The 27,956-nt window shown below is 37.2% G+C and overlaps 1 long non-coding RNA gene across 1 annotated transcript; it reads left to right on the top strand.

Annotated features, from left to right (window-relative positions):
* The first annotated feature begins 8,921 nt into the window (after positions 1-8,921).
* Positions 8,922-16,001, top strand: LOC138172406 (uncharacterized). Its single transcript, XR_011171114.1, has 3 exons — positions 8,922-9,021; positions 11,516-11,552; positions 15,042-16,001. It is a non-coding gene; the product is annotated as an uncharacterized lncRNA (long non-coding RNA).
* The last annotated feature ends 11,955 nt before the right edge of the window (positions 16,002-27,956 follow it).

Here is a 27,956-nt window from a genome sequence, read left to right as displayed (position 1 = left end):
CATAGCCACGTATCTTCCCTAGGTCAGGAAGGATAGAGATGCACACATCACCCTTTTTGTCAACATTTGGGAGACAAATTGAAATTGAGGCTGAGAGAGATTTGCTAAGGTTATACCGGCAGATGGTGGAAGGATATGCTTGGAATATAAGCTTCTCGAAGTCAGACACTTGTTCTCTGTAGCCCTAGGGCCTAGCACAGTGCCTGAGGCAGTGAGTGCTTAAGAAAAGCTCATCGATTGATTGCTTCGTCTCAAATCCTAGTCTTCTGGTACCCAGTGTGACCACAGTTTCTTCTCTCAAAAATATGATTTTCCATCTATGTACATGATCCTTTGTGGTGAGCCCGATAGAAGCAAAATCCTTAGGCTCTGGGTGGGAGCTCAGCTGGTTATGTGCCCCAATTTAGAATATATCTAGGGAAGGACTCCTAGATGGCCCCCAGGTGTCATTGCCTTTTTTTTGCTAAATTCCTAGGGGAAGCTGGGAAATACACAAAGGTCTACAAGCTAAAGATTAAGACAAGGAATATATTGCAATATATTTAGCAGATGATGACACAAACCACAAAAATGCAAAATGAAAACAGGAGAGAAATTTATTTCCTTGACCGAGAAGTTATTCAATATTTAGAGGCCAGAGGAGGAAGGCTGTAGTAGAGAGACAGCAGAGATGAAAATTTTTTTCTTAATGAACATTAATCATCTTCTTTTAGAAAACTACCTAGGGGCCTAAGAGAGCCACTTAGTTCTTCCCTCTACAACTCAATTTCTTTAACTAAAAAGTGGAAATTCAACAAGTGTTACAATTGAACACATATGCAAAACACTACGAGGATATGTCCAATGACATCAAAATACCAATAACTCATTGAGGGTGGGAAACTCTTGGCACGCTTAGAATTAAAGTTCACTACTGTTTTTGATGTCTCCTTTTGACTCTTGCTCTCCGGGAAGCCTTCACTAATCATTCACTTTCAACCTGGGAATGTTTGGAGAAATAGTCTTGAATTGAAATAGTCTTGAAAGAAAAAGCCACTCTTTGAAATCAGAAATTTTATCGTTTGTAACACATTAAGGGAAAACAATTGGTATGAGAAATTTCTATTAGAACTGCTAGCCTCAGTGCAAGTAAATCTCGGATTGGATCTTCGCTGCAGCCGGGCTGCAGACACACACAAGGCACTGAGTTAATTGGCAAAGCCCATCCTGGCATCCAAACACAGCTTGGCAATGTCTTCAATTATATACAAAGAAGAATGAGGAGCATCAGTCAGCTCTCACCAAGGGAACTGAAAAGAAAAATGAGATTACCTACTGAGCAGGTTTTCCATCATTGGTATCTGAATTCCAGTCAGACTTGCCATCTATCATAAAGGAAGGTTGTTTCCTGACAGACTTATCCCAAGGGTTAAACTTATCTTTGTCCCTCCTTTAAGTTGGAAAAATGTTCCTGCATTCCCTTTACTTCCTTCCTGATTTGCTATCTATAGCTATGGTGTAATGGACAGAGTACCACTGCCTGTGCAGCCAAGAGACTTGAGTTTGAATCCTGACACTGTCACTTAATGCATTTGTATGACCTTGGACAGGTGATGCCTCTCCTCTGGGCCTAAGTTTCCTTTACTGGTTGGGTTGAATCAGGATCTTTGAGATCTCCTGCCAGCTCTAAATTCTATGATCCTAAAAATTCCTCAGAAACCCCACTGAATAACAAGTACTAATCCTTGGCATAGTGGATAAAGTACCAGGCCTGAAGTCAGAAAGAGTGATCTTCCTGAGCCCAAAACCAGCCTCACACCTTGTGACCCTAGGCAAATCACTTACCCCTGTTTGCCTCCATTTCCTCATCTATAAGTATCTTTGCCAAGAAAGCCCCAAAGGGGACCACAAACACTTGGACACGACTGAAATAACTGAACAATGACAAAATCTCTTTGATGACTTTTGATACTGGAAACACAATATTAAGAAACTCAGATCAAAATGAAGGGAATTGGCACAGAGGCCAGCCAGGAAGGCAAGCGGCCCACAGAGGCAGGCCCGGAAGAGGCCTGATCAACTGGGGGGGTGGGGGGAGTGGGAGGGGAGAGGCAAGTCGTCCCACCAACCACAAGGGCCACTACCAGGCCTATCACCAAAGGGCTGGGACTGGAAAGAGCAAGGTAAGAACCAAATACAGGGGCCCCTGTCCAGGACAGTAAATACTCCTGGGGCTACCACTTCATAGCCCAGAAATTTTTTTTAAAAGCCCCTATCAGGACCTCCAAAGACCAGGATGACAGAGTGAACCTCGCCTGCTCCAACCCCCCCCCCCCAGCCCCTTGACCCTGAAATCATAGTAACTATGGCCCCAGAGCGAAACACTCTACAGTAAAGGCTTGGGATCCCTAAAGGAAGGGCATGGCTAGGGCCTTGACTCAAAATGGGTAGAAAGCAGACCACAAAGACTCTGGAGTCCTACTATCCTAAGAGGGAGGAACCAAACTCAGAGGGAGACAATGTGGACTCCACACCCACAGCTGAAACATCGACAGGGAATGGGTCCCAAGCACAGAAAGCTCTCCTAGATGAGCTCAGAAGGAACTTTGAAAACCAAATGAAAGAGATAGAAGACAAAATGAATAATTCTCTCAAAACCAAAATTGCAGAATTAGAAAAACATTATAATGATGAAAACGTCTCTCTAAAAAGAAAAGTGTATGATATGGAAAAGGAGCTCCAAAAATTAACCAAGGAAAATGATTTGCTAAAAACTAGAATCAACCAAATTGAAACAAATTAACTCTATGAGGAACCAAGAATTAGTCAAACAAAACAACAAGAATGAAAAATTAGAAAAAGAGGTAAAATACCTCAATGGAAAAATAATTGAGCTGGAAAACAGATCCAGGAGAGATAATCTGAGAATCATAGGCCTACCAGAAAATCATGATGAAAAAATGAGCCTAGACAACATTCTTCAAGAGCTCATTAAGGAAAACTGCCCTGAGATACAAGAACCTGAGGGTAAAATACAAATCGAGAGAATCCACCGGACACCTGCTGAAAGAAATCCCAAACTGAAAAGTCCTCAAAATGTTGTGGCCAAACTTCAGAACTACCAGGTAAAAGAGAAAATACTTCAAGCAGCCAGAAAGAAACAATTCAAATATCAAGGGTCCACAGTGAGGATTGCACAGGATTTGGCAGCCTCTATACTGAAAGATCGGAGGCAGTGGAATACAATTTTCCGGAAGGCAAAAGAGCTTGGGTTACAACCAAGGATCACATACCCAGCGAGACTAAGCATAATCTTCCAGGCAAAGAGGGTCATTCAATGATATAACAGTTCCAGACCTTCCTGATGAAAAATCCAGAACTCAATGGAAAATTCAACCTCCAATTACGAGATGCAAGAGTGAAATAGAAAGGTAAACAAGGTAAACACACACACACACACACACACACACACACACACCCTGCTATTTAATAAGAGCAAATTGTTTATAGACAAGTAGAGGGAATGAGTATAAAATACACAAAATAGCGATTAGAAAAAAATCTTATTAAGGGCTACAAAGGGACTGCAATGGAAGAAGAAGAAGAATGAATGAAGTGGAAAAGGGTAAATCATGCCACACAAAGAGGTATAAAAACAATATAGCAGAGTAAAGAAAGGAGGGAGATGAGAATCATATGAGCTTTTCCCTCATTGGTTATTGTGCAAGGAGGGTATAACAAACAGTTAAGCATAGGACTCTATGGAGAAGAAACACAAAAAGTATCATATTAGAGGGAAAGAGGGGAGGGAAAGGAGTTTCGCATGAGATTTGTTCCTGTCACTCTTGGTGCAAAGAAGAAATAACATAAGTATAAAAATATCCTACAGGCAGTAGGAGGGGGAAAGAGCTATGAAAGGGGGGGTTGGTTAGTAGGGAGGGAAGAAGTAAGGGGAAAGGGGAGGAAAAGGAAGGGAGGCTGATAAGGGAATACTAAGGGAGGTGGTGGTCAAAAGGAAAACTATTAAGGGGGGGAAGGGATAAAGGGGAAAATATGAGCATCAACAGGGTGCTCATCAACAGGTGAATAGGATGGAGGAAAAGAAACAGATAACAATCATAACTGTAAATGTGAATGGAATGAACTCTCCCATAAAATGGAGACAGCAGAATGGATTAGAAATTATAATCCTACAATATGATGTTTACAGGAAACACATCTGAAACAGAGGGATACACACAGGGTAAAGGTAAAAGGCTGGAGTAAAATATAGCATGCCTCAGCTAAAGTTAAAAAAAGCAGGGGTAGTAATCCTTATCTCAGATAAAGCAAAAGCAAAAATTGACCTAATTACAAGAGATAAGGAAAGAAACTACATCCTGTTAAAAGGCACCATCAAGAATGAAGCAATATCATCACTTAACATATATGTACCAAGTGGTGTAGCATCCAGATTCCTAGAGGAGAACGTAAAGGAATCAGAGGAAGAAAAAGATAGCAAAACTATACTAGTGGGAGACCTTAATCTCCCCCTCTCTGAACTTGATAAATCTAACCTCAAAATAAACAGGAAAGAAGTTAAGGAGGTGAACAGAATTTTAGACAGGATAGGTATGATAGATCTCTGGAGAAAACTGAATGGGGATAAAAAGGAATATACTTTCTTCTCATCGGATCATGGCACATACTCAAAAATTGACCATGTTCTAGGGCATAAAAACCTCACAGTTCTGTGCAGTAAGGCAGAAATATTAAATGCATCCTTTTCAGATCATGATGCAATAAAAATTATATGCAATAAAGGGCCATGGAAAGACAGACTAAGAACTAATTGGAAATTAAACAATTTAATCCTAAAGAATGAGTGGGTCAAACAAGAAATTATAGAAACAATCAGTAATTTCATTCAGGAGAATGATAATAATGAGACAACATACCAAAATTTGTGGGATGCATTAAAGGCAGTTCTTAGGGGAAGTTTTATATCCCTGAGTGCATACATGATTAAATTAGAGAAAAGGGAGGTCAATGAATTGAGCATGCAATTGAAAAACCTAGAAAAAGAACAAATTCAAAATCCCCAATTAAATACTAAATGAGAAATATTGAAAAACCAAAGGAGATATTAATAAAATTGAAATTAAGAAAACCATTGAATTAATAAATAAAACTAAGAGGTGGTTTTATGAAAAAACCAATAAAACTGATAGACCTTAGCCAATATGATTAAAAAAAGAAAGAAGAAAACCAAATTATGAGTATCAAAAATGAAAAGGGTGAATCTACCTCCAGTGAAGATGAAATCAAAACAATAATTAGGAATTATTTTTCCCAATTGTATGCACATAAATTTGACAATCTTAGGGAAATTGATGAATATTTACAAAAATACAAGTTGCCCAGATTAACTGAAGAGGAAGTAAATTACTTAAATAACCCCATCTCAGAAAAAGAAATTGAACTAAGCCATCAGTCAATTCCCTAGGAAAATATCTCCAAGGCCAGATGGATTTAGTAGTGAATTCTATCAAACATTTAAAGAACAATTGATGCCAATACTCTACAAACTATTTGGGAAAATTAGTGAAGAAGGAGTCCTACCAAATTCTTTTTATGACATAAATATGGTACTGATACCTAAATCGGGAAGAGATAAAACAGAGAAAGAATTCATGAATACAGATGCAAAAATTCTAAATAAAATATTAGCAAAACGACTACAGCAACTTATCTCAAGAATAATACACTTTGATCAGGTAGGATTTATTCCAGGAATGCAAGGATGGTTTAATATTAGGAAACCATCAGTATAATTGATCATATCAACAACAAAAGTAGCAGAAACCACATGATCATCTCAATAGATGCAGTAAAGGCTTTTGACAAAATACAACATCCATTCCTATTAAAAACATTAGAAGTATAGGAATAAATGGAGCCTTCCTTAAAATAATAGGTAGCATCTATTTAAAGCCATCAGCAAGTATTATATGTAATGGGGAGGAGCTGGAAGCATTTCTCATAAGATCAGGAGTGAAACAAGGGTGTCCACTATCACCCCTCTTATTCAATCTGGTAGTAGAAATGTTAGCAGTAGCAATTAGAGAAGAAAAAGAAATCAAAGGAATCAAATTAGGCAAAGAAGAGACCAAGCTATCACTCTTTGCAGATGATATACTTAGAGAATCAAGTAAAAAACTACTTGAGACAATAAATAAATTTGGCAAAGTTGCAGGATATAAAATAAACCTGCAAAAATCCTCAGCATTCCTATATATTTCCAATGAAATTCAACAACAAGAGATAGAAAGAGAAATCCCATTTAAAGTTACTGTAGACATTATAAAATATTTGGGAATCTACCTGCCAAAACAAACTCAGGACCTATATGACCACAATTACAAAACACTTTTCACACAAATAAAGTCAGATCTAACTAATTGGAAAAATAGCAATTGCTCGTGGCTGGATCAAGCTAATATAATAAAAATGACAATTTTACCTAAATTAAATTATATATTTAGTGCCATACCAATTAATTTACCAAAAAGCTACTTTTAGAGCTAGAAAAATAGTAACAAAATTCATTTGGAAGAATAAACGGTCCAGAATATCAAGGGAATTAATGAAAAGAAATGCTAGGGAAGGTGGACTAGCTATACCAGATTTCAATCTGTATTATAAAGCAGCAGTCATCAAAACTACTCAGTACTGGCTGAGGAATAAAGGAGTGGATCAATGGAATAGATTAGGCACACGAGATTCAGAAGTCAACAACTATAGTAATCTATTGTTTGATAAACCCCAAGACCCTAGTTTTGGGGATAAGAACTCACTATTTGACAAAAACTGCTGGGAAAACTGGATTGTAGTGTGGCAGAAACTGGGCATAGACCATTATCTAACACCATATACCAAAATCAAGTCTAAATGGGTGCATAATCTAGGTAATAAAGGTTGATACTATAAGCAGTCTTGGAAAACAAGGAATAGTTTACCTGTCAGATTTGTGGAGAGGGAAAGACTTTATGGCTAAACAAGAATTAGAGAACATCATAAAATGTAAAATGGATAATTTTGACTGCATGAAATTGAAAAGCTTCTGTACAAACAAAGCCAATGTGACCAAGATTAAGAGGGAGGTAGGAATTTGGGCAAGAATTTTTACAACTTATGTCTCTGACAAAGAATTCATTTCTAAAACATACAGAGAATTGAATCCAATTTATAAGAATTCAAGTCATTCCCCAATTGATAAATGGTCAAAGGATATGAATAGGCAATTTTCAGAGAAAGAAATTAAAGATATCTATAAGCACATGAAGAAATGCTCTAATTCACTATTGATTAGAGAAATGCAAATCAAAACAACTCTGAGGTACCACATCTCACCAGTCAGATTGGCTAAGATGACAAAACAGGAAAATGACAAATGCTGGAGAGGATGTGGGAAAATTGGAACACTAATGCATTGCTGGTGGAGTTGTGAACTGATCCAGCCTTTCTGGAGAGCAATCTGGAATTATGCTCAAAGGGCTATACATACTTTCATATCCTTTGACCCAGCAATACCGCTCCTAGGATTATATACCAAAGAGATCACAGAAGTGGGAGGAAGACCCATATGTACAAAAATGTTTATAGCAGCTCTTTTTGTGATGGCAAAGAATTGGAAATTAAGGGGGTGCCCATCAATTGGGGAATGGCTGAACAAGTTGTGGTATATGCATGTTATGGAATACTATTTTGCTATAGGAAACGAGAAGCAGATGGACTTCATATTTACCTGGAGAGGCTTATATGAACTGATGCTGAGTGAGAAGAGTAGAACCAGGAGAAATTTGTACACAATTATAGACACAACGTATGTGTGATGACCAACTTTGATAGACTGGACTCTTCTCAGCAATGTAGTGATATAAGTCAATCCCAAAAGACTCCTGATGGAGAGAAATATGTGCATCCAGAGAAAGAACTAGATAGAACTGAGTTTATGTCCAGATGGAAGCAAAATACCTGACCTTTTTCATTTTCTTGTTTGGTTTTATGTCCTCTTTACCATTTTTCATTCTATCTGATACAATCCGTCTGTATAACCTGACTCATGTATAATGTGAAAGTATTTACAGATCCTGTACTTAACTGTATGCCGCCATGGCGGGGAGGGGAGGAGGGGGGACAAAATGTGAAACTCAAGTAATAGTGGGATTGAATCTTGTAAACTAAAAGTAAACAAATTAATAAAAAAAAATGAAGGGAACTGAGAGAGTAACACTGTTTCATGGGTGATAGAATGTCCCTTGAAGGGAGCAAAGAGGTCACCTTGTCTAACCCCTTCACTTTATTGAGGAGGAAACTGAGGCCCACAGGGGTGAAGTCTCTTGCCCAAAATCATATACATTGTAAGGAGTAGGACTCAAAGTCATCTTCAGCATCTAAATCCAATCTCTTCTGCCTCCAGGGTACCACTTGCTTAAAGACTTCCCTCCTGACTGCCTATGTTCAGCACAGGCTCCTTCCTTCACTCATGGCTAGTCGTGATCTCTGAAGAGGTAGTTCTCATCCAAATTGGAGGACTGTTCCTGAAGAGGAGAAAACTAGTCTGTCCAATGCGCTTTTTGAAAGCCATCCCCAAACAGTCTCCTTCCATCCTGTATGGGCTGTGTGCTTTGCAATATCTTCTTTTCTAGAGTGTGTTTCTTAAGTAGTGAGAGGGGAAAGTCCATCAATAAATAAAGTCTAACCTGAGCAATCGAAGGGCACCATGTACAGGAACTTCTCTGGTAAGGTTTACATAGGCACCTGTGCAGGATCTATTTGTTATCTGGCTGACCAGAGCACCTCTGACCTCCACATGCCATCTATCTTTAAATGGTCTACAAAATCTTAACTAAGAAACCAGCTCCCCAACTTTTTCAAGTTATTCAAAATATCTAACTTGTTCCAAAGGAGAACAGTGCTGTATCAGAAGATAAGTGCTTGGAGAGACTGGAGGTGATGAGGAAAAGGATCCTAGAAGTAGGAAGAAGAAAGCCACCCTCTGTAAGTTGCCAGTCATTCCATAGCCATTGTAAGTGCCTTATTATGGGGCAGGCAATATGCTCAATGCTAGGGAGAAAAAGAAAGACTAGTGTTAGCAAGACACACAAACGTATTGTATCCAACACATAAAAGGTGAAAAATAAATAAATCTACTATGCCTAATAAATGGAAGTTTCAGTACAGGGGGTCTTAACTCAGGGTCTATGAACTTTTTTTGAAATTATTTTATTTATTTTTAGCTTTTAACATTCACTTTTATAAGACTTTGAGTTCTAATTTTTCTACCTCTCTGCAATCTCCCTTCTCCAAGATTGCATCCAATCTGATAAAGGATATACATGTATAATCATATTAAGCTTATTTTCACATTAGTCAGGCTGCAGAGAAGAATCAGAACCAAAGGAAATAACCATAGAAAGAAAAAAAAAGAGAGAAAATTAGTATGCTTCAATCTGCATTCAGACTCCATAGTTCTTTCTCTGGATGTGGACAGCATTTTCCATCTTTAATCTTTTGGAGTTGTCTTAGATCATAGCATTGCTGAGAGGAGCTAAGTCTATCAAAGCTGGTCATTGCACAATGTTGCTGTCACTGTGTACAATGTTCTCCTGGTTCTGCTCATTTTACTCAGCATCATGTAAACCTTTTTTTAAAAAATATTTTGATAAGTGAATTTCAATTGCTTTTGCAATCTCTCTGTATTTTAGTTTATACATTTAAATACATTATTCTGGAGTTCATAGGCTTCACTGGACTGCCAAAGGGGCCCAACACCCTACAATAGGTTAGGAATCCTGTTCAATAGAGGTTGTGTGTGTGTGTGTGTGTGTGTGTGTGTGTGTGTGAAGGTCAAGGGGGGGTATAGGAAAAAAAAGAATAAAAATGGGAAAGATAGACAGTGTTTTGTTGTGGTGGTTGTTTAAATTAACACTGGCTAACCCTCTATAATATACAGGGGAAGACAAAGACTATCAAAATAGTTGAAAATGGCAAAATCCAGAAACTAAATGAGAGCCAGAGAAAATGTTAATCATGTCATCATTTAAATAGAAAATGATTAGCTGTCAGACCTAGTTCAGGGAGTGACAGAGTTGAGGATCTGATGTAAAAGGAAAGATTCATTCAGTGATAACTGAGATGAGAGCTTGACTAAGTGTGTTCTCTGTCCAAACGTTCTTGTACATAAAATTAAGTTGGCACGTTCTCCTATTAATATATTCTGCCCCAACCACCAATAATATAAATGATTATGAATCTGTCAGTTCTCATAGATAAGTAAGCCTGATTCTCACTTGTTTGGCTTGTACTCCAAGCTGTTGTTTGTCCTTCATTCTTGAAGTGGACCATGACATCAGGAAGGTGAATCCATGAGTTGCAAGTGAATTGGATTTAAGTGAGGGAGGATGTGCAAGGTTGCCAGCCTCACTCTCTCCTCCTGAGCCATCTGAGTCCAGTGGCAGGATATAAATCAGGATAACTGGAGATAGCCCCCTGTATTCCAAGCATTAGCACGTCAATACCCGCCACCTTTAAGGACAGGTTGGGAGGAGAATAGAGGACTGTTATCCTTAACCTTGAGAAAAGGTCCTAGGCAATAGAGGATTCCTTAGTACCCCACTTCAAGGGCAAGCAGTCCTGTAGTCTAAACAAATCATTCTTTCCCTTAGAAAATACAGTACTACAGAAGACCAGCATCTTTTTGGACTTCAATATTTGCCTATTTGCAACGAAGTACCTAAAACCCTAGGTTGTGGCTTCAGTGTCTCCTTCTTGCCTACTTAATAAAGTCCACACTCCTGAGTGTGGCACCTAAAGCTTTCCATAATCTATTGCAGTTTACCTCTTGCCATTTTTCACTGCATGATCAGCACACCCTATGTGGTTTTTTCCAATCCAAAAACTGGTTTATAACCTTTCATCATGTAATTGTCACATGGTATAATTATGTTTGTCATGCTGCTTAAAAGGTAAACAAAGCAGCAATGTATTCACCAGTGGTTATATGGATAGGAATTTCTCTCTTATACATTGCAAACCTCAAGCCTAGAGTTCTCAGTCCAGCATTGTCTATGTGTAAACAAACCAGTTAAAGATCATTTGAGCCTTTGGTGAACAGTGAACAATAATTGACAGACTGCTGGAAATATTACACATCCCTTCCTTGGAACAGATATGTACATGAGTAATTAAGAGTTGGGACTTTATACCACTAGAAACAGTCATCAAAAGCTTCAAAAGGACGGGAATTTTGAATGCACTAGATGGATCTGAAGATGACACATTGTGGCAGAGTGACAATGAAGTAAACACATCCAATATGAGTGGCGCTTAGGACAACATGTCTGATAATGAAACCAATGATAATGGTGCTGAATTTTGAGACACTGAAAACTAAATTTGTAAGTCTGTACTTCACTGTAGTAAATTTTAAGTATAATATTTTGACTATAATGCACAAATCAATAACAACTAATATGCTGACTTTATTTTTCAGACCAGAAAAATGTTCGCTAAACTGTCATGAAGAAATGGTATGCATCAATTTGGACTATTCAATTTTAACTTATATTCATGAGTATTCCATACATCCTAATCTTGTACCAAAGACACTTTAGTAAGAAATTATTTTAAAGTGATACCAGCACAATTTTTAAAGCTTTATATAATGGTCACACCCTACTTTTTTGCAAAAAAAAAAAATTGGCATAAAGTCACAATGATTATGCAGTGAAATATGTTATTACCTGCCACTCCTCCCATATCCTGAATTTCCTGAAGAATTATACCATTCTCCATCTCTGGTCTGTGTCATCTCCTAACTTTATGGTAGCGTCCTACAAATGTAATTTTCGTTATCTCCCAAAGGTAAAGAGGTAAGAAGTGAAGTGCCATTTATGTTTATGAGGGACAAAAAGAAAGCTACTGTGACTGAACTCCAGAGTACAAGAGGGGAATAATGAAATGGAGGGGAAGGGAGGGGAGGGGAGGAAAGTTTTTGCTGGTTTTGTTTGTTTATTTAGTTGTTTCAGTCATGTCCAACTCTTCATGAGCCCATTTGGGATTTTCTTGGCAAAGATATTGGAGTGGTTTGCCATTTCCTTCTCCAGATCATTTTATAGATGAGAATACTGAGGTGAACAGGGTTAAATGACTTGCCCAGGGTCAAACAGTTAGTAAGTATCTGAGGCGAGATTTGAACTCAGAGGAAGATGAGTCGGCCTGACTCCAGGCCCAGCACCCTGTCCACTGTGCCACTTAGCTGTCCTTTGTGCCATTTACCTGCCCACTGTTCTAAGCACCTTTTTTTTTAACAAATATTATCAATTTGATCCTCATAACACTATTATCACCCCCATTTTGCAGTTGAGGAAACTGAGGAAGATAGCAATTAAGTGACTTGTCCAGATTTACACAGTTAGTCAGAATCTGAGTCTTATTTTGAACTCAGGTTTTTCTGACTCCAGGTCTGACACTATATTTACTGCCCCACCTAACTGAACATAATATGATGATATAATGTAATACAATATAATGAGAATAGAAAAATAGATTAGGGTCAGGTGGCAAAGGGCTTTAAAAGTCAGAGAAGTTTTGTTTTCTCTGTAGTTAATAGGAATCCAGAGGAGCTTAGAAAAAGGCAATGGCATGATCCAATCTGTGATGAAGAAAAATCATTTTTGCAGCTTCAAGAAGGATCAGATGGATGGAGACTTGAGTCAAGGAGATAAATTATGAAGCCATTGCAATTTTCTAAGCAAGAGAGGGACAATGAAGATACGAATTAAGGGGGTGGCTACGTTAGTAGAAAGAAGGGGCTGAATGCAAGAGATGTTGTGAAGGTAGAATCAGCAAATTTTGACAATTGATTGGACATGTGAGATGAGGGGGAGTAAGGAGTTTAGGAAGATAACGCTTAGGTTAGCCCAGGAGATGGGAAGAATAGAGGTGCCCTCAGTAGAAATAATGGACATTTAGTGGAGGGGAGACTTTGGGGGGAAAGATAATGAGTTCTGTTTTGGACATACTGAGTTCAGGATGCCTATAGGACATCCAATTCAAAGGCCCAGTAGGTAATTTGTGATATAGGACCAAAACTCAAGAGACAGCCTTGGGTTGGATATGGAGATCTGGGAGTCATCTACATAGAGATGCTAATTAAACCCTTAGAAGCTGATGAGCCAGAAAAGGATATGGAGAAGGAACAGTCAGTCAGTAGGAGCACAATCAAGGAAAGAACATGGAAAAAAATAGCAATGAGAGAATCTAGGAGGAGAGAGCAGTCAGTAGTGCCTGGAAATGAATAGCTTTTTTTCATCATAAATCCTTCAGAATTGTATTGGATCACTGTATTACTGAGGACATCTAAGTCATTCATAGTTGATTATTATATGATATTATTGTTACTATATACAATGTTTTCCTGGTTCTGCTCATTTCATTTTGCATTAGTTCATATAAGTCTTTCCAGATTTTTCTGAGAGCATCCTGCACATCCTTTCTTATAGCAAAATAGTATTCCATCACGATCATATACAACAACTTGTTCAGCCATTTCCCAATTGGTGAACATCCCCTTAGTAGTGTCAAAAATAGCAAAGATGTTAAGATGGATGAGGATAGAGAAAATATGATCAATTTTAGCAAGTAAGGAATCATTGGTAACTTTGGAGAGAGCCACTTCACTTGAAGTAATGAGGTAGCAAGTCATATTGCCAAGGACTGAGAAGCAAATGTAGAAGAATCAAAGAAAGACAGCTTTTTCCAGGAATTTGGATGAGAAAGGGGATATAGATATAGGATAATAGGTGGTCTACAGTGTCAAATGCAGCAGAGAGTTCAAGAAAGATGAGAATTAAGAGATCTGGCCATTTCAGGGATAGTTTAATTGAATTAATTGAAAGTAGTTAGCCAAATTCTAGGTTTCTAAGTCAAAAGAGCCCCACCACTAAGGAATTTTTTTTTCTTGTATTTAAATTCAAAATGAATAAAAAAAATTTTTTTAAAGGACTCTGATCAATGCAGTGCCCAATGATGATTCCAGAGGTCCTGTGATAGAGCATTTTACCCACCCCCCCTCCTTACAGAAAGGTGATAGATTCAAGGTGCAAAATGAGACATACATTTTTAGACATGGCAAATGCAAGAATTTGTTTTAATTGACTATACAATTTTTTTCAAAAAAGGCTTTGTTTTTCCCTTTTAAAATTTTAAATTGGGGGTGCAGAGGGAAAGAAATATAATTCCATGCTAATTGAAATATTTTAAAAGTTTCTTTAATGACCTCCGAAGCCAACTAATCCAATTCCATCACTTTGTGGGTGAAAGTCACAAGGAAAACAAATTTCAGCTTTGGAGGGTAGATCACAAAGGAAGAATGAAAAAAAGTGAGGGGGGAGGGAGTAAGAAGAAGTGATCAGGATCTGGGCGAGGTGAAGAAAGAATGGGTAGCTCTTCCCACCATCGTGTAGTGCTACCACCATGGTATACACGAATGTCCTTGCTGATGTTCTTAACAGCATCATAAATGCAAGGAAAGGAAAAGCAAGGAAAGTAAGGAAAATGCCAGATTCTCATTAACCTATGCTCTAAAGTTTAACTGTCTAGTTCTTAACTATAATGATGAAGCATGGTTATATTTATCCATAGGGGATTATTCATGATCACATAGAAGGAAAAATTGTTGTGAACCTCCCAAGCATATTAAACAAGTATGGAGAAATCAACCCCAGATTAGATATTTCATTGACATTTCTGAAAATGTGGCAGAATAATATGCTACCATTCCCTCTACTTGGGTTCATTGTGCTTACATCAGCTGGTATCACAGACCATGAAGAAGTAAGGTGAAAATACAGAGGAGGAAAAATTCTGGAATTCTTTTTCTAAGGGTGCAAAATGTGCATATAATTGAAATGTTCTAATAAAGGGGGGGAAACAGGTCAGGGGAATGGTGTAGCACACTTCAAATACAGCTTACTGACGTTGATCACATTCATTCTCTTTTATTATTTTTTTGTAAGAGTGGAATCAGGAGCAACAATGAACATGAGCAGGATGAACTCGCCCATGAAATGGAGGAGAATGGATTAGCAAAAATAATCTAATGTGTCCTTTGCCCAAGGAGTTGAGAATATAGATGAGATGGACAGCTGTATGATGGGAAAGAAATCAGCGGCATATTCTGATCCAAAGACCACTGAACTCTATGACTTGAACCAGAGGAAAAATATATTCCCTTCAATCTTTGTCCAAAAGGAGAGAGTAAAACTTTTTGAGAAGAGTGTATAAGGGTTCAGAGGAATGGTCAAGGGCATGAGAACATGCTGCTACCACAAAAAAATAAGAGAAATTATAGCCTCAAAATTGTGTGGAAGCAAAGAGCTCTCCACCTAAACGTGTTGAACCATGACTTAGCTTTCATGAAAACATGATATATGTAGTATATAATAAGACTATGATAATGTTATATATTTATGTATGATGTAATAGCATATATTTTACATGTTATATATAAAAATAAAGTGAAAAATTCTATTTCAGTTTGCATTCAGAGTTCATCAGTTCTCTCTGTGAGGGTAGATAGTATTTTTCATTGTGTGTCCTTCATAATTGTTAATGTGAGGATAATTAAAGCATCTACCTTACACAGGGTTGTTGTGAGGACCAAATAAGATAACATACACAAAACACCTTTCAAAACCTGAATAGCTATAGAATTAGCTATTACTGTTACAACTTCAAAGGCTATTTTCCATTTCTGTACACTTAGGCTTCAAAAGCTAGTACTAGCTAAAACTGTCTTTGGCCTTTAGTACAGTGTTCCATTTGCTCAAAGGCAGCTGAGGAGGAGACAACGGTCAGCTATACAAAGTGAAACGAGATTCTAATTTCTGAGATCACTGGGTGCACAGGAGAGAGAAGCTGAAGATCAAAAGATTTTTTATTGATACCTGTTATTAACGAAAGGAAACGATTATATTAAAGACTGTCCTGGAGACAACTGAGGCAGCAGCGTTCTCAAAAGAGGAAGCATGGTAAAGGGAAGCAAGACAAAGGTCCTGGACAATCTGCCCTTCTCATGGTTCCATTACTGTTGCAGGTTTAAGAAAATCCCTCCGCCAAGACAGGAGACAAACAGTGTAATAACTTGTAATGGGAATGTAAATTTAAAGTAAATTTAAAGGTCTTCCCTGCCCCTAGGCTAAAATGCACCTGAAGCCTGGGGAGGGAGGCTTGTTTTTCAGTAGATACTTCTTGATTGGCCAGTGAGTCAATAAGGTTGTTACATTCTCTGAGCCAGGAGAAGGCTATATAAGCCCTGATGTGTAGCTTTGTTTTGGGGGCTCACTTTGAGAAATGTTCTGTGATTTGATCTGAATTCTGGGAAGCCGTTGTTGAGAGTCCCCCGGCTTTGAAAAACCCAGATGTGGAAAACTCAGATGTTCACTGGGTATGAATGTAATGGTTGGACAGTTTGGAAATCTGTCTACTTGATCTGTTTCTGTCTTGATAATTCTGCCTGTATATTCTGAAGTTTAGAGTGCTGACCTTTTTCCCCTGAACAAGGTAGATATATGTCTGACTGATTAAAGTAAGCTTGTTAACCCATTTTGAGTTGCTTTCCTTTAACAAAGCAGATCCAAGAACCTGTGGTAGCAGCAAACTCTGAGGACGTGCTTGGGGTGCTTGCTGTTACATAACTGTAGGGAAAGTTGTGCTTGAAGGGGAAAACAGTGGATCTACCCATACTAGGGTGGGATCCAGAGAGGCAATAGTTATCCATGACCACCACCACTTTTGGGATGTTTTCCTCTGTTTGAGATTTTAAATGCTGCTTTAATTAATTTTTCCTGTATCTTTTAAGCAGAATTTTCTAGCATTATTGTTACAAGGTATATATTGGATATACCAATACCATAACAATTTTATTTTGGGTATTTAATATTTTTTTATTTTTAATACTTTTTCCTCACTTCAATTTTCCTTGTATGCTTCAAGCTTAGAGTTTAATTTACTCACTAATTTTTCAATTATTAGGAAGATTTGTCTTCTGTTGAATTTTATAATTTTGATTCACACTTTTGTTTCTTTTTTGTCTTATTTTATTTTCTCCCTCATCAAAACTGATTTTTGTTTTGGATCACGTTTCTATTTTTGGATTACTTGTTTTATTGTTAATTCTGTTTTGGTTTTTCAGTCTCTGCATGTAGGTGCCTCCATTATACACATTCTATAACACCCCTATGTTGCATTTAATGGTGCTAGCTGCAATACTGAGTGTTATTTCATTGCCTGTTGAGACGTAAATGGAATAGTTATACTATCATTGCTGCTAATTTACTTTATTGCTACCTGTCAAATGCTTTGAGTTCTGCTCTATAACAACCCTGAGGTATAAAATTCATTATACTAGTTCATTTTCATACTACAATTGGCCAAATTTGGTCATTAATGATCAATATTATGGAAACATGAATGTGGCATATTAAATGCATTATCATTTATTGAGCATTAATGTCCAAGAGTGACTATTGATATTTGGCATAGATTTAAATATGAAACTAAGGTAATTGCAAAAGCATTGAAGGACTAGTTTATAGAAGAATTAGGACAGGAGAATCTACTAAGGACTCCTGTGAATTACCAGATTCATGTCACCATTCAAATTCCCTAACAAAATTCACATCATGAAAATACCTGGAAATTAGATCACAATCCTCCATCTGAACTAGAATACTGTAAAAAAAAAAAAACAACTAGCTACAAACATTAGTGAATAAAAGGACAAAAGAGCACCACAGCTGAGATGCAGAAATAGCTCTATGGAAGGAGACTGATATGTAGAAGAAACAGAAACAAGATTATTCCTATCAGAATCAGACAGCTTATCTATGAATGAGGCTAATTCCATATTCTCTATTGCCAGGAATGAAAGCTTTACCTGGGATAAAAAAGAAGTCTGGTTTGACTAAACCATAAAGAGAAACACCTATGGGAAGGACCACAGCCAGATCCATTACATCAGAAAGAAACAGCTTGCCTCTGAGAAAGGCCCTCAGTGCAGAGATGGCTCACCTGCACGCTAGGACTGGGCTAGTTTCACTGTGGCATGCAGAAAACCACTTACTGCCCATCAGGTGAATGATGGAGAAGCCTCACTTATTGGCAGGTATGAGGCTTCATTGCTGGTAGCAATACTAGGCCCAAGATAGGAACTTCTGAAGAAAGGAACCTTGCCCTCCTTGGAAGACTCAGTAGAGGCCAAACAAGTTATAGAACTGCTACAGGACTGGCAGGTATGTGACAAGGAAAAAGATAAAGATTTGTTGGAAAGTATCAGAGATTCTACAGTTGAAAACCTGAGGAATCTAAGCATAAGAAATTTGGAATTCCCATATCAGAAATGTCCTTACAAAAACCCATGGAGTTCTAGAAGCCTGGTACAGTGACTGAGGTGGTGTTTTCTGAATCTGGCAATACCATTCAGTACAAAGGGAAAGTGTCATACAAATTAATGTTGTAAATGGGCAACTGCTTATCAAGACTGGTAGCAAGAGAAGTGGTACCCTCTTAAAGACCAGATATGAACAAACAGACCTGAGTACCAAAGGATTCTGGGTTTGGATTGACTTGAGGATATCAGTAAAGGCTGTATTAGTATAGACTGTTAAAAAAAAAAAAACAGTGATGAATTGATAGAGGAAAAAAAGTATTCGATCAATTGGAAGAGGGTCCATACAATAGCCTACATTATAGAACCTTAACTTTAACTATCTCAAAGACATTTTCTTACGTTCAGGCCACAGAAACCATGCAGGGGAATGACTCTAAAGATATAGTATACATTTAATGACCAATCTCAATCTGAGAGGACTTACGATGAAACATGCTATCCACCTCCTGATGGAGATGATGTCCTCAGAATTCATATTAAGACTTTTTTAAAAACATGGTCAATGTGTTGATTTGCTTTTCTTGATTACACATATTTGTATATTTTCTTTCTTTCTCAATGGGTGGAGGAGGGGAGATGGGATGGAGAGAGTTCAGAAGAGAAAATAAATTAGAATTTTTTAAAAAAGATATAGTGTAAGCTGAAGAAAATATAATGAAAGTGGGCTCATGGGTAAAACTGTTCTTGAAAAGCTAAAGAGACAAGGAATTGAAACCTTAATAGACACAGGAATATCATGAGAAGAAAAACAGACAGTCAGAACTACTTTCCTGCATATCAAATGAGTTAAAAATTGTAAAGCACCGTGTAGTTCCTGGCACATAGTAAAAGCATGATATAAATGTTAGCTATCACCACCACCACCACCATCATCATCACTTTAAAACTGTGAAGATAACCACGCTCAATTTAGAGGTGACAATGAGGAGAATATTTTGTGGGTGATGCAGATGGTAAGGCCTAAGAATCAATGCTGAGAAATGAAGATAGGTCTAGGGAAAGTTGGCTTGGATACTGAAAGGAGTGAGCATGAACTCATTACCATTTGCATATTCCACCTGGACTCACAGAACCCTGCAAAGTAGTAATGATAAAAATGGAGAATATGGACTGCACTTCTCTTCTACACAATTGATCAACATGCTCTATTCATTGTATGAGAGACAACTAAGAAAAAAATGCATTCACAGCCTTGGAATGAGCTTGAACTTGGAGGACAGAAAGACAAAAATCACCCATATCTGAGATACAGCGAAGTGAGTTTGAAATTCCCAAGGAAGTTGCTAGTATCAGTAGGGGAGTGGTCACCTGGTATCTACTATATCCAGAACCACCATCAGCAGGTGTCAGAACAGACTGAAACCAATTCTTGTCTCTGAGATAAACTCTAGGGACTTCCTCTTACCTCGAGGATCAAATGCAAAATCTTGTTTGGCATTCAAAGCTCATCATAATCTAGCCCCCTCCTACCTTTCCAGTCTTCTCATACAGGGTCCACAATTGCCCAGTCTACAGTAAGAAAAAATGAGGTAGAGCTCTGACCCAATAGCACTTAATTAAAGGGGCCTGCTCCCCCTACCCCAGTGATGTGGACCCCAGACCTTCCTCACAATCTGGGAGGGCCTTACATTTACAGTACTTGATCCCCAGATAACACAGAAGAGGCAAAGTAAAACAAAGTCTTATTGGTTCATAGACCTTGCTCATGACACTCCAAGAGGGCCAGAAATTATGCATCAGCATGGGTGGTCACAGGATGGGCAAGACAAGGGTCATCTCTACTAAGTGATCATAAAATGGGCCCCTCTTCATGTTGGGCAAGAGCATGGTCTGGAGATAAAAAAAAAAAAGTTGGGGGACTTTCCATGTCAAGTCAAGACATCCCACTCATGCTCAGTGTGGTCACACACTCATTACCCAAAAGAGTACATGTCCTCTAGTCAGCATTCTCTAGGTTAGGCAAGTGAACTTTATAACAGGTTAGTGAACAGTGAACTTACAGCCTGTAGTTTAAAGTTTGAGGCTTATTATAAGAAAGAATCTATCTTATCTAATTATCCCAACATATATGTAAAATATGTATTAATATATCTGTAATTCGTGTATAAATGTATATTACTGGATCACTAATCATCGCTAACAATCATTACCCCTGTGGAATCACACCTACCTAAATGCTGATCAGAATAAAATAGGGGTCCAACAAGTCATTCCTCTCACTTGCACCTTACTCTTGGATCCAGTAACACTCAGTAACAACTCTTGCTTCCATAAATCAGATGCATATCTATCTCTTGGCTCCAGGCATTTTTTCTGGCTATCTCCTAAGACTGGAATGTTCTTGTTCCTTATTTCCACCGGTTGGTTTTCCTCATTCCCTTTTAAGTCCCAGCTAAAATCTCATCTCCTACAGGAAGTTTTCCCAATCATTTTTAATTCTAGTGTCTTTTCTCTCTTAATTCTTACATATTCATCCTGTAAAGGGCTTCTTTGTACATATTTATTTGCCTGTTGTCTCCTCCATTAAATTGTAAGTTCCTTAAGGGCAGAGGCTGACTTTGCCTCTTTTTGTATTCTCAGCACTTAGCATAGTGCCCAGCAAATTGTAGGTGCTTAATAAATATTTACTGACTGCTCCAAATTCCTAATAACTAGGAAATGCAAAGTAAAGTAAGTCTGAGTTCCTACCTCACATCCATTAAATATAAGAACATGACCAAAACAGGAATATGACAAATGTTGGAGGGGTTGCAAGAAAACAGGTACGTTGATGCATTTTTGTGGATCTATGAATTGATAGAGCCATTCAGGAACTATGAAAGCTTATTTAGGATTATAACCCCAAAGTTACTAAACTATATATACCCAATAACCCAGAAATTACTAAATCAAAGAGATCAAAGAAAGAGGAAAAACTGTATTTACAAAAATATTTGTAGCTACTTTTTGTAGTGGAAGAGTATTAGAAACTTAGGAGGTACTCATAAATTGGGAGAATTACTGAACAAAAGTAGTACTATTGTTTTGTAAGAAGTGATGAAAGGGATAGTTTTAGAGAAACCTGGGAAGCCTCATATGAACTGATACAGAATGAAATAAGAAGAACCAGGAAGGCAATTTATAAAAACAATATTGTAAAAATGAACAATTTTTAAAAACTTAAGGACTCAACGACCAACCAAGATTTCAGAGGACCAGTGATGAACTAAATTTGGAACATGAGAGAACACATTTTTGGATATGGCCAGTGTGAGAGTTTGTTTTCCCTGTCTTGTAACACTTTCATCAACAAGAGATAAAGGAAGAAATTTTGGAATACAAACAGTAGCCAAGAAAAACAAAAAGGTGAATATAAGTGAGCAATCACAAGGGACTAAACAAGGATAAATTGTGTATATTCTTATATGGGGAGATCATTCATGTGTACCTTCAATGTCCTATCATCATCTGGGTCATAGAGGGAGACCAATATGACAGAAATCCTATGAGTGGTATTATTAAAGGATAACTTTATACAACTAGACAAAATAATAACAAAATTCATCTGGAGATCTATGAATAAGTAAAGAGTTCATACCCAACAAGAGATAGAAAGAATTGCAAGATGTAAAAATGGATAATTTCGATTACATTAAATTTAAAAGTTTTTGCACAAACAAAATCAATGCAGCCAAAATGAGAAGGAATGCAAGAAACTGGTAATAGTTTTACATTTTTTCCTGAGAAAGGTCTCATCTCTCAAATAAATAGGGGAACTAAAGCAAATTTATAAAAATAAAAGTCATTACCCAGTTGATAAATGGACAAAGAATATAAATAAGAACTTTTCAGAAGGAGAAATTAAAGCTCTCAGCAGTCATGTGAAAAAAATATCTAAATCACTAATAACTAGGGAAATGCAAATTAAAAACAGCTCTGAGATACTCCCTCACACCCATCAAATTAGTTAATATGAAAGAAAAAGAAAAATGACAAATGATGGAGGGAGATGTGAAAAAAATAGATACAGTAATACAGTGTTGGTGGAGCTATGAACTGGTCCAACAATTTTGGAGAGCACTTTAGAACTATGCACAAAGAGCTATAAAACTGTGTGTACTCTTTGACCTCTGATTTCCTAAGAAATCAGAGAAAAACACTTAATCCCAATTGCCTAGCCTTCCCCCTTCCAAAAAGCAAAAAAAAAAAAAAACCAAAAACAGAAAAAGGACCCCTATATACAAAAATACGTATACCGACTCTTTTTGTGGTAACAAAGAATTGGAAACTGGGGAAATATCCATCAACTGGAGAATGGCTAAACAAGTTGTGGTATTTTGAATATTATTATGCCATAAGAAATGATAAAGAAGATGGCTGAAAAACCCGGGAAGATTTTCATGAACTGAAACAAAATGAAATGAGCAGAACTAGAAGAACATTGTACACAGTAACAACAATATTGTGATACTAGTCAGCTATGACAGACTTAGCTACTTTGATCAAGACAATCATTCAAGATAATTCCAAAGGACTCATGGTGAAAAAATGCTCTCCACATGCCAAGAGAACTAATGAAGTGTGGGTACAGACTGAAGTACATTTTTTCTTTGCTTTTCTTGCTTTTTTTCCCATATGGATAATGTAGAAATATTTTTCATGCTTTCACATATATAATAGGTTTCATATTTCTTGCTTTTTCAATGAATAGGGAAGGTCACAAAGGTAGGGAGAGAATTAGAACTGAAAATTTAAAAAACAAAGTGCAGATTTAGAAAAAAGATTCATTTGGAGAAATAAAGGGTCAAGAATCTCAAGGAGGACAATGAAAAATAAAAGTGGGAAGAAAGGTGACTTGCCAGTCCTAGGGCTCAAGCTATAACTACTTAGCAGTAATAAAATAATTTGGTACTGATTAAAAAACAAACAGTTTAGGTACAAAGACCCAAAAGCAATCAAACATAGTGTTCAATAAACATAAGAATAGCAACTACTAGGGTAATGACTCATTGTTTGACAATAACTTCTAGGAAAATTGGAATGAAGACTGGAAAAAAATAAGACTGGGTTCAGCATCTTATACTATATATCATTACAAGCACCAGATGGATGGTGTGACCTAGATATAAAAGGTAAAATTAGAGGAGAAAGGAAGGTACCTGGTTTCACAACTATGAATGGGGGAGAGTTCATTTGTTGTTCAGTCATTTCAGTTGTGTGCAACTCTTTGTGACCCCATTTGGGGTATTCTTGGAAAAGATGCTGGAGTGGTTTGTCATTTTCTTCTCCAGCTCATTTTACAAATGAGAAAACTGAATCAAACAGGGTTAAGTGACTTGCTCAGGATCACACAGTTAAGTTGGATCTTGGAAGTTGGATAGGAAGCAGAATCTTCCTGACTCTAGGTCTGATGCTCTATCCACTGTGCCACCTAGCTGTGTGAGAATTCATACTCAAGAAATAGAGCTGAAAAGGCATAATGAACATTTTGATTGCAAAAAATCAAAAGTTTTTACACAAACAAAATCAATGCAGTTAGAACTGGGTAAGAAACAGGGAACTGGGGGGGGAGCAGCAGGGATCTTTGTGGCAAATATCTCTGATAAGGGTTCTGACATCCACAAAATACAATGATTTGATTCAAATAAGAATAAGTATCATTCCCCAATATATCAAGGCCAAGGAATATGAACAGGCTGTTTTCAGAAGATGACATGCAAGTTATCAATAATCATAAGAAAAAATGTTCCAAATCACTAGTAATAAGAGAAATCCTAATTAAAACAATTCTGAGATTCTACTTTATATGCATCAGATTGGAAAAGTCGACTAAAAGGAAAATGACAATTTGCAGAGGGCACACTAAAGTACTATTAGTGGAACTGTGCATTGATCCAAGAGTTCTGGAAAACAATTTAAAACTTGTCCTTTGTATATGAAAATATTCATATTTGTTTATGTTTGCCCAATTCATATTTTTAAAAAGAAAAAAACCCAAAAATTGCATTTTCAGGACAAGATCATGTAAAGCCTTCTGGTTAAACAGCAGAATGGAGGCAGTAAAGTAAAAAAAAAAAAGTTGTGGGTTTTTTTTTGTCAATTACAATTGCAGTAACATTGTAGTACACCCCAACAACTACAATTTCAATAGTAATCACAGTAAAAACTATAATAAAGAATTCATACTAACAATACACCAATCACAAAAGCCTCATCCACTAACTAAAATGAAGTGTGGGAAGAAAATACATACTGTAAACCATACTGGCGCCAATCAAGTGATCTCAAATATGGTAGCCTCTTGTCCTTTTTTGTCACGTGAGATAGAAATGGAATCTGATCTTGGACTGAAAATTAGGCTGAGTCAGCCTCATGTACTGTCTTTTTGAGATCCCCAAACAGGAGCATAGCTACTTTCCCCTAATTTCCTATTCTCTAACATGATATTTCATGGAAATACTTTCTGATTTTACCCTCTCAAGTCTCACCAAGTACACAGATGTATAAAGCTATTATTGTTGTTCAGCCATTTCAGTTGTGTCTGATTCTTCATGAGCCCATTTAGGGTTTTCTTGGCAAAGATACTTGAGTGGTTTGCCATTTCCTTCTCCAGCTGATTTTTACATATGAGGAAACTGAGGCAAATGGGATTAAGTGACTTGCCCAGGGACATACAGCTAGTAAGTGTCTGAGGCTGGATTTGAATTCAGGAAAAGGAATCTTCCTGACTCCAGACCTGGCACTCTACTATGCCACCTAGCTGCCTGTATAAAATTATACATATATGTGACTGTGTACATATATACATATATATACACATATATTTACTTAATAGTATTTTTCCCAATTACATATATAGTTTTCAACATTCATTTTTATAAGATTTTGAGTTCCAAATTTTTCTCCTCCTATCCCTTCCTTCCCTCACCTCCCCAAGACAGCAAGCAATCTGATATGGATTATATATGTACAATCATCTTAAACATATTTCCACATTAGTCACATTGTAAAGAAGAATCAGAACCAGGGCGGCCAGGTAGCACAGCGAGTAAGAGCACTGGCTCCAGTGTCGGGATGATCTTGGGATCAAATCCGGGCCCAGACACTTAGCACCCACCCAGAAACACCTGGCCGTGTAACCTTGAGCAAGTTACCTAACCCTCATTGCTTAAAAAAAAAAGAAGAAGAAGAATCAGAACCAAAGAGAATAACTATGAGAAAGGAAAAAAAAAGAGAGAAAATAGTATGCTTCAATTTGCTGCACTCAGACTCCATAGTTCTTTCTTTGGATGTGGATAGCAAAAGAGATGATGGGTTTCTTCCCCCATTTTTTTTCTTTTCATTTTGAACTTAACAACAACTAAAATGAACAGCTTGATATATATTGTGGAACAGGAAATAATTATACATGATATTACTAATCAGAAATATATTTCATAGTTTAATTCTGAAGTGTGTAACAAATTTAACATGTAAATTTCAAAGTTGTCCCACTATCTATGATTCCCTCTGGTCTGCCTCCTCTTCTCTTTGAATTGGAGTGGGGGAGAGGAGTGAGGCAGAGAACCCTAAGAACCCTTCTTCCTTTTACTTCCCCATCACACAAAACCGAAAAAAGGAAAAAGAAAGAACCCTTTGTAACAAATATGCATAGACCAGTAAAACAAATGACCACACTGGCCATGTTCAAAAATATATCTCATTCTGCATTCTGAGTATATCACATCTGTTCAGGAGGTTGATAGCATGCTTCATCTGCTTAAACTCTGAAATCAAGGTCAGTCACTTCACTGATCAGAGTTCTCAGTCTTTCTAAGTTTTTTGTCTTAACAATGTTATTAATTTATAAATTGCACTGGTTCTGTTCATTTTACTCATCAGTTCATCCAAGTCTTTGCAGGTCTAGATAATATAATAAAGATGTTAGATATGAATTATTATCATTTTTTCAATCCCTACCATACAAGTTCTGGCACTGGATTTTTACTGAAAATGATGAGAGGAAAGATAATTAAGCTAGATCAGGAAGTCAAGGAATATCACCTAACATAAGGACTCTGGTGACACTCACAAAATCATTCTCCTTAGACTTGGGAATAAAAACTTTGAAACAAAGGGTTGAGCTGAAGGTCCAACTCTAAAACACTATTATTCTCTGACTAGCTGTAGAAGTATACCATGAAAAAGCTGGAACTGCAAGTGGCAATAAACTGAATATTGATATTACAAAGCAAAGAATCTTCTGTAATTGTTTGTTCTAGCCTTGAAAAACATTATTCCTTGCTGATTTGTTCAGATGAATCAAGTCAGGTATACTGTGCATTTTTATGGCCTTGTACTATTGGCTAGATTCTAAATTACCTGACTGATTTATTGTATAGAGAGATCCTACCCCGTCACGACCACACATACCCCATAAGTCAAATTAAATTCTTGATACATCTAATATTTACAGCAAGGCTACTCAACATAAAACCAGATTTCTAAAATAGTGAAAACTTCCTAATTTTCCAGATGGCTGGTAATGGGTTGGGTTAACTGTGGATCCCAGGTGTCACTGTTATTTTAAGTGGCAAAACAGTCCTTGTCCTTTTCTTTGCAAGGATCAGGACCTATGTGTCTGAGTGTATTCAAGGTGGAAAAATATAGTTAGTCAATCAATGCTGTTTCAAGTAGGAGGCTATATTTATGAGAAATGTCTTTAATGAATGGAAGGTTAAGTTGTTTATGCATAGAAGGAATTTTAGAATACTTAACTAAGTTTTGAATCTCTACCATTGGCCTTAGTAAGACTTTTGTAGAAGGTAGTCTTTTCCATACAATAAGGGTATGAGGTGCAAAGCTATAATCACAAACCAAATTACAGGAACAAGTCTATTATCTGCTGCCCAAAGATTGGATCTCTCTAACAACAGGGCCATTTGGCTCTTCAGTAGATGAGACAGGTTCAAAAACAATCTTCTCTAGTAGAGGAGATGCTTTCAGTTATAAAATGAACCTGGGTACTTTTTTTTTCATTTAATTTTCCACTTGGATACATAACAAGGGCAAGGAGTAGAGAGGGAATGGTGACTAGGAACTTGTTCATATTTTCTCTTATCCCCCTATTATCTTTAAAGGGACTTGGGCTTGCTTCATTTCACCAGACATCAAGATGACAACTGATACCTAATAATGCCCCCTGTACATTTCCCTCAAATGAGTCACTCTCTCAAGGCAAATCTCTGCTATGTACTCAGTTCCTTGAATTTTTCATGTCACCCACCCTGCCCAAGGCACTGAGGAAGATGTAAAGTTACAGGTTTTCAGCTCTTATGACCATTTCACTTAACACTATAGCAATTCATGACCTACTTACAGTCCCTGATATGAACAAAAGATTTAAGGAAGCTGACTGCTCGGACTCTTTGAGGTCTATTTGATCCTGTAACACAAGACATGAGGTAGCTACTGTCTACCAAAGTAAAATCTAACAGGCAAGGTGTGGATTACAAAATAATAG

This window comes from Petaurus breviceps, unplaced genomic scaffold, assembly GCF_028583685.1.
Source record: "Petaurus breviceps papuanus isolate PSGF00001 unplaced genomic scaffold, PetGlider_PUasm1.0 128, whole genome shotgun sequence".
In the NCBI taxonomy this organism is placed as follows: Eukaryota; Metazoa; Chordata; class Mammalia; order Diprotodontia; family Petauridae; genus Petaurus; species Petaurus breviceps.
The sequence above is the reverse complement of the archived record's forward strand: the minus strand, read 5'-3'. Positions and strand labels throughout refer to the sequence as shown.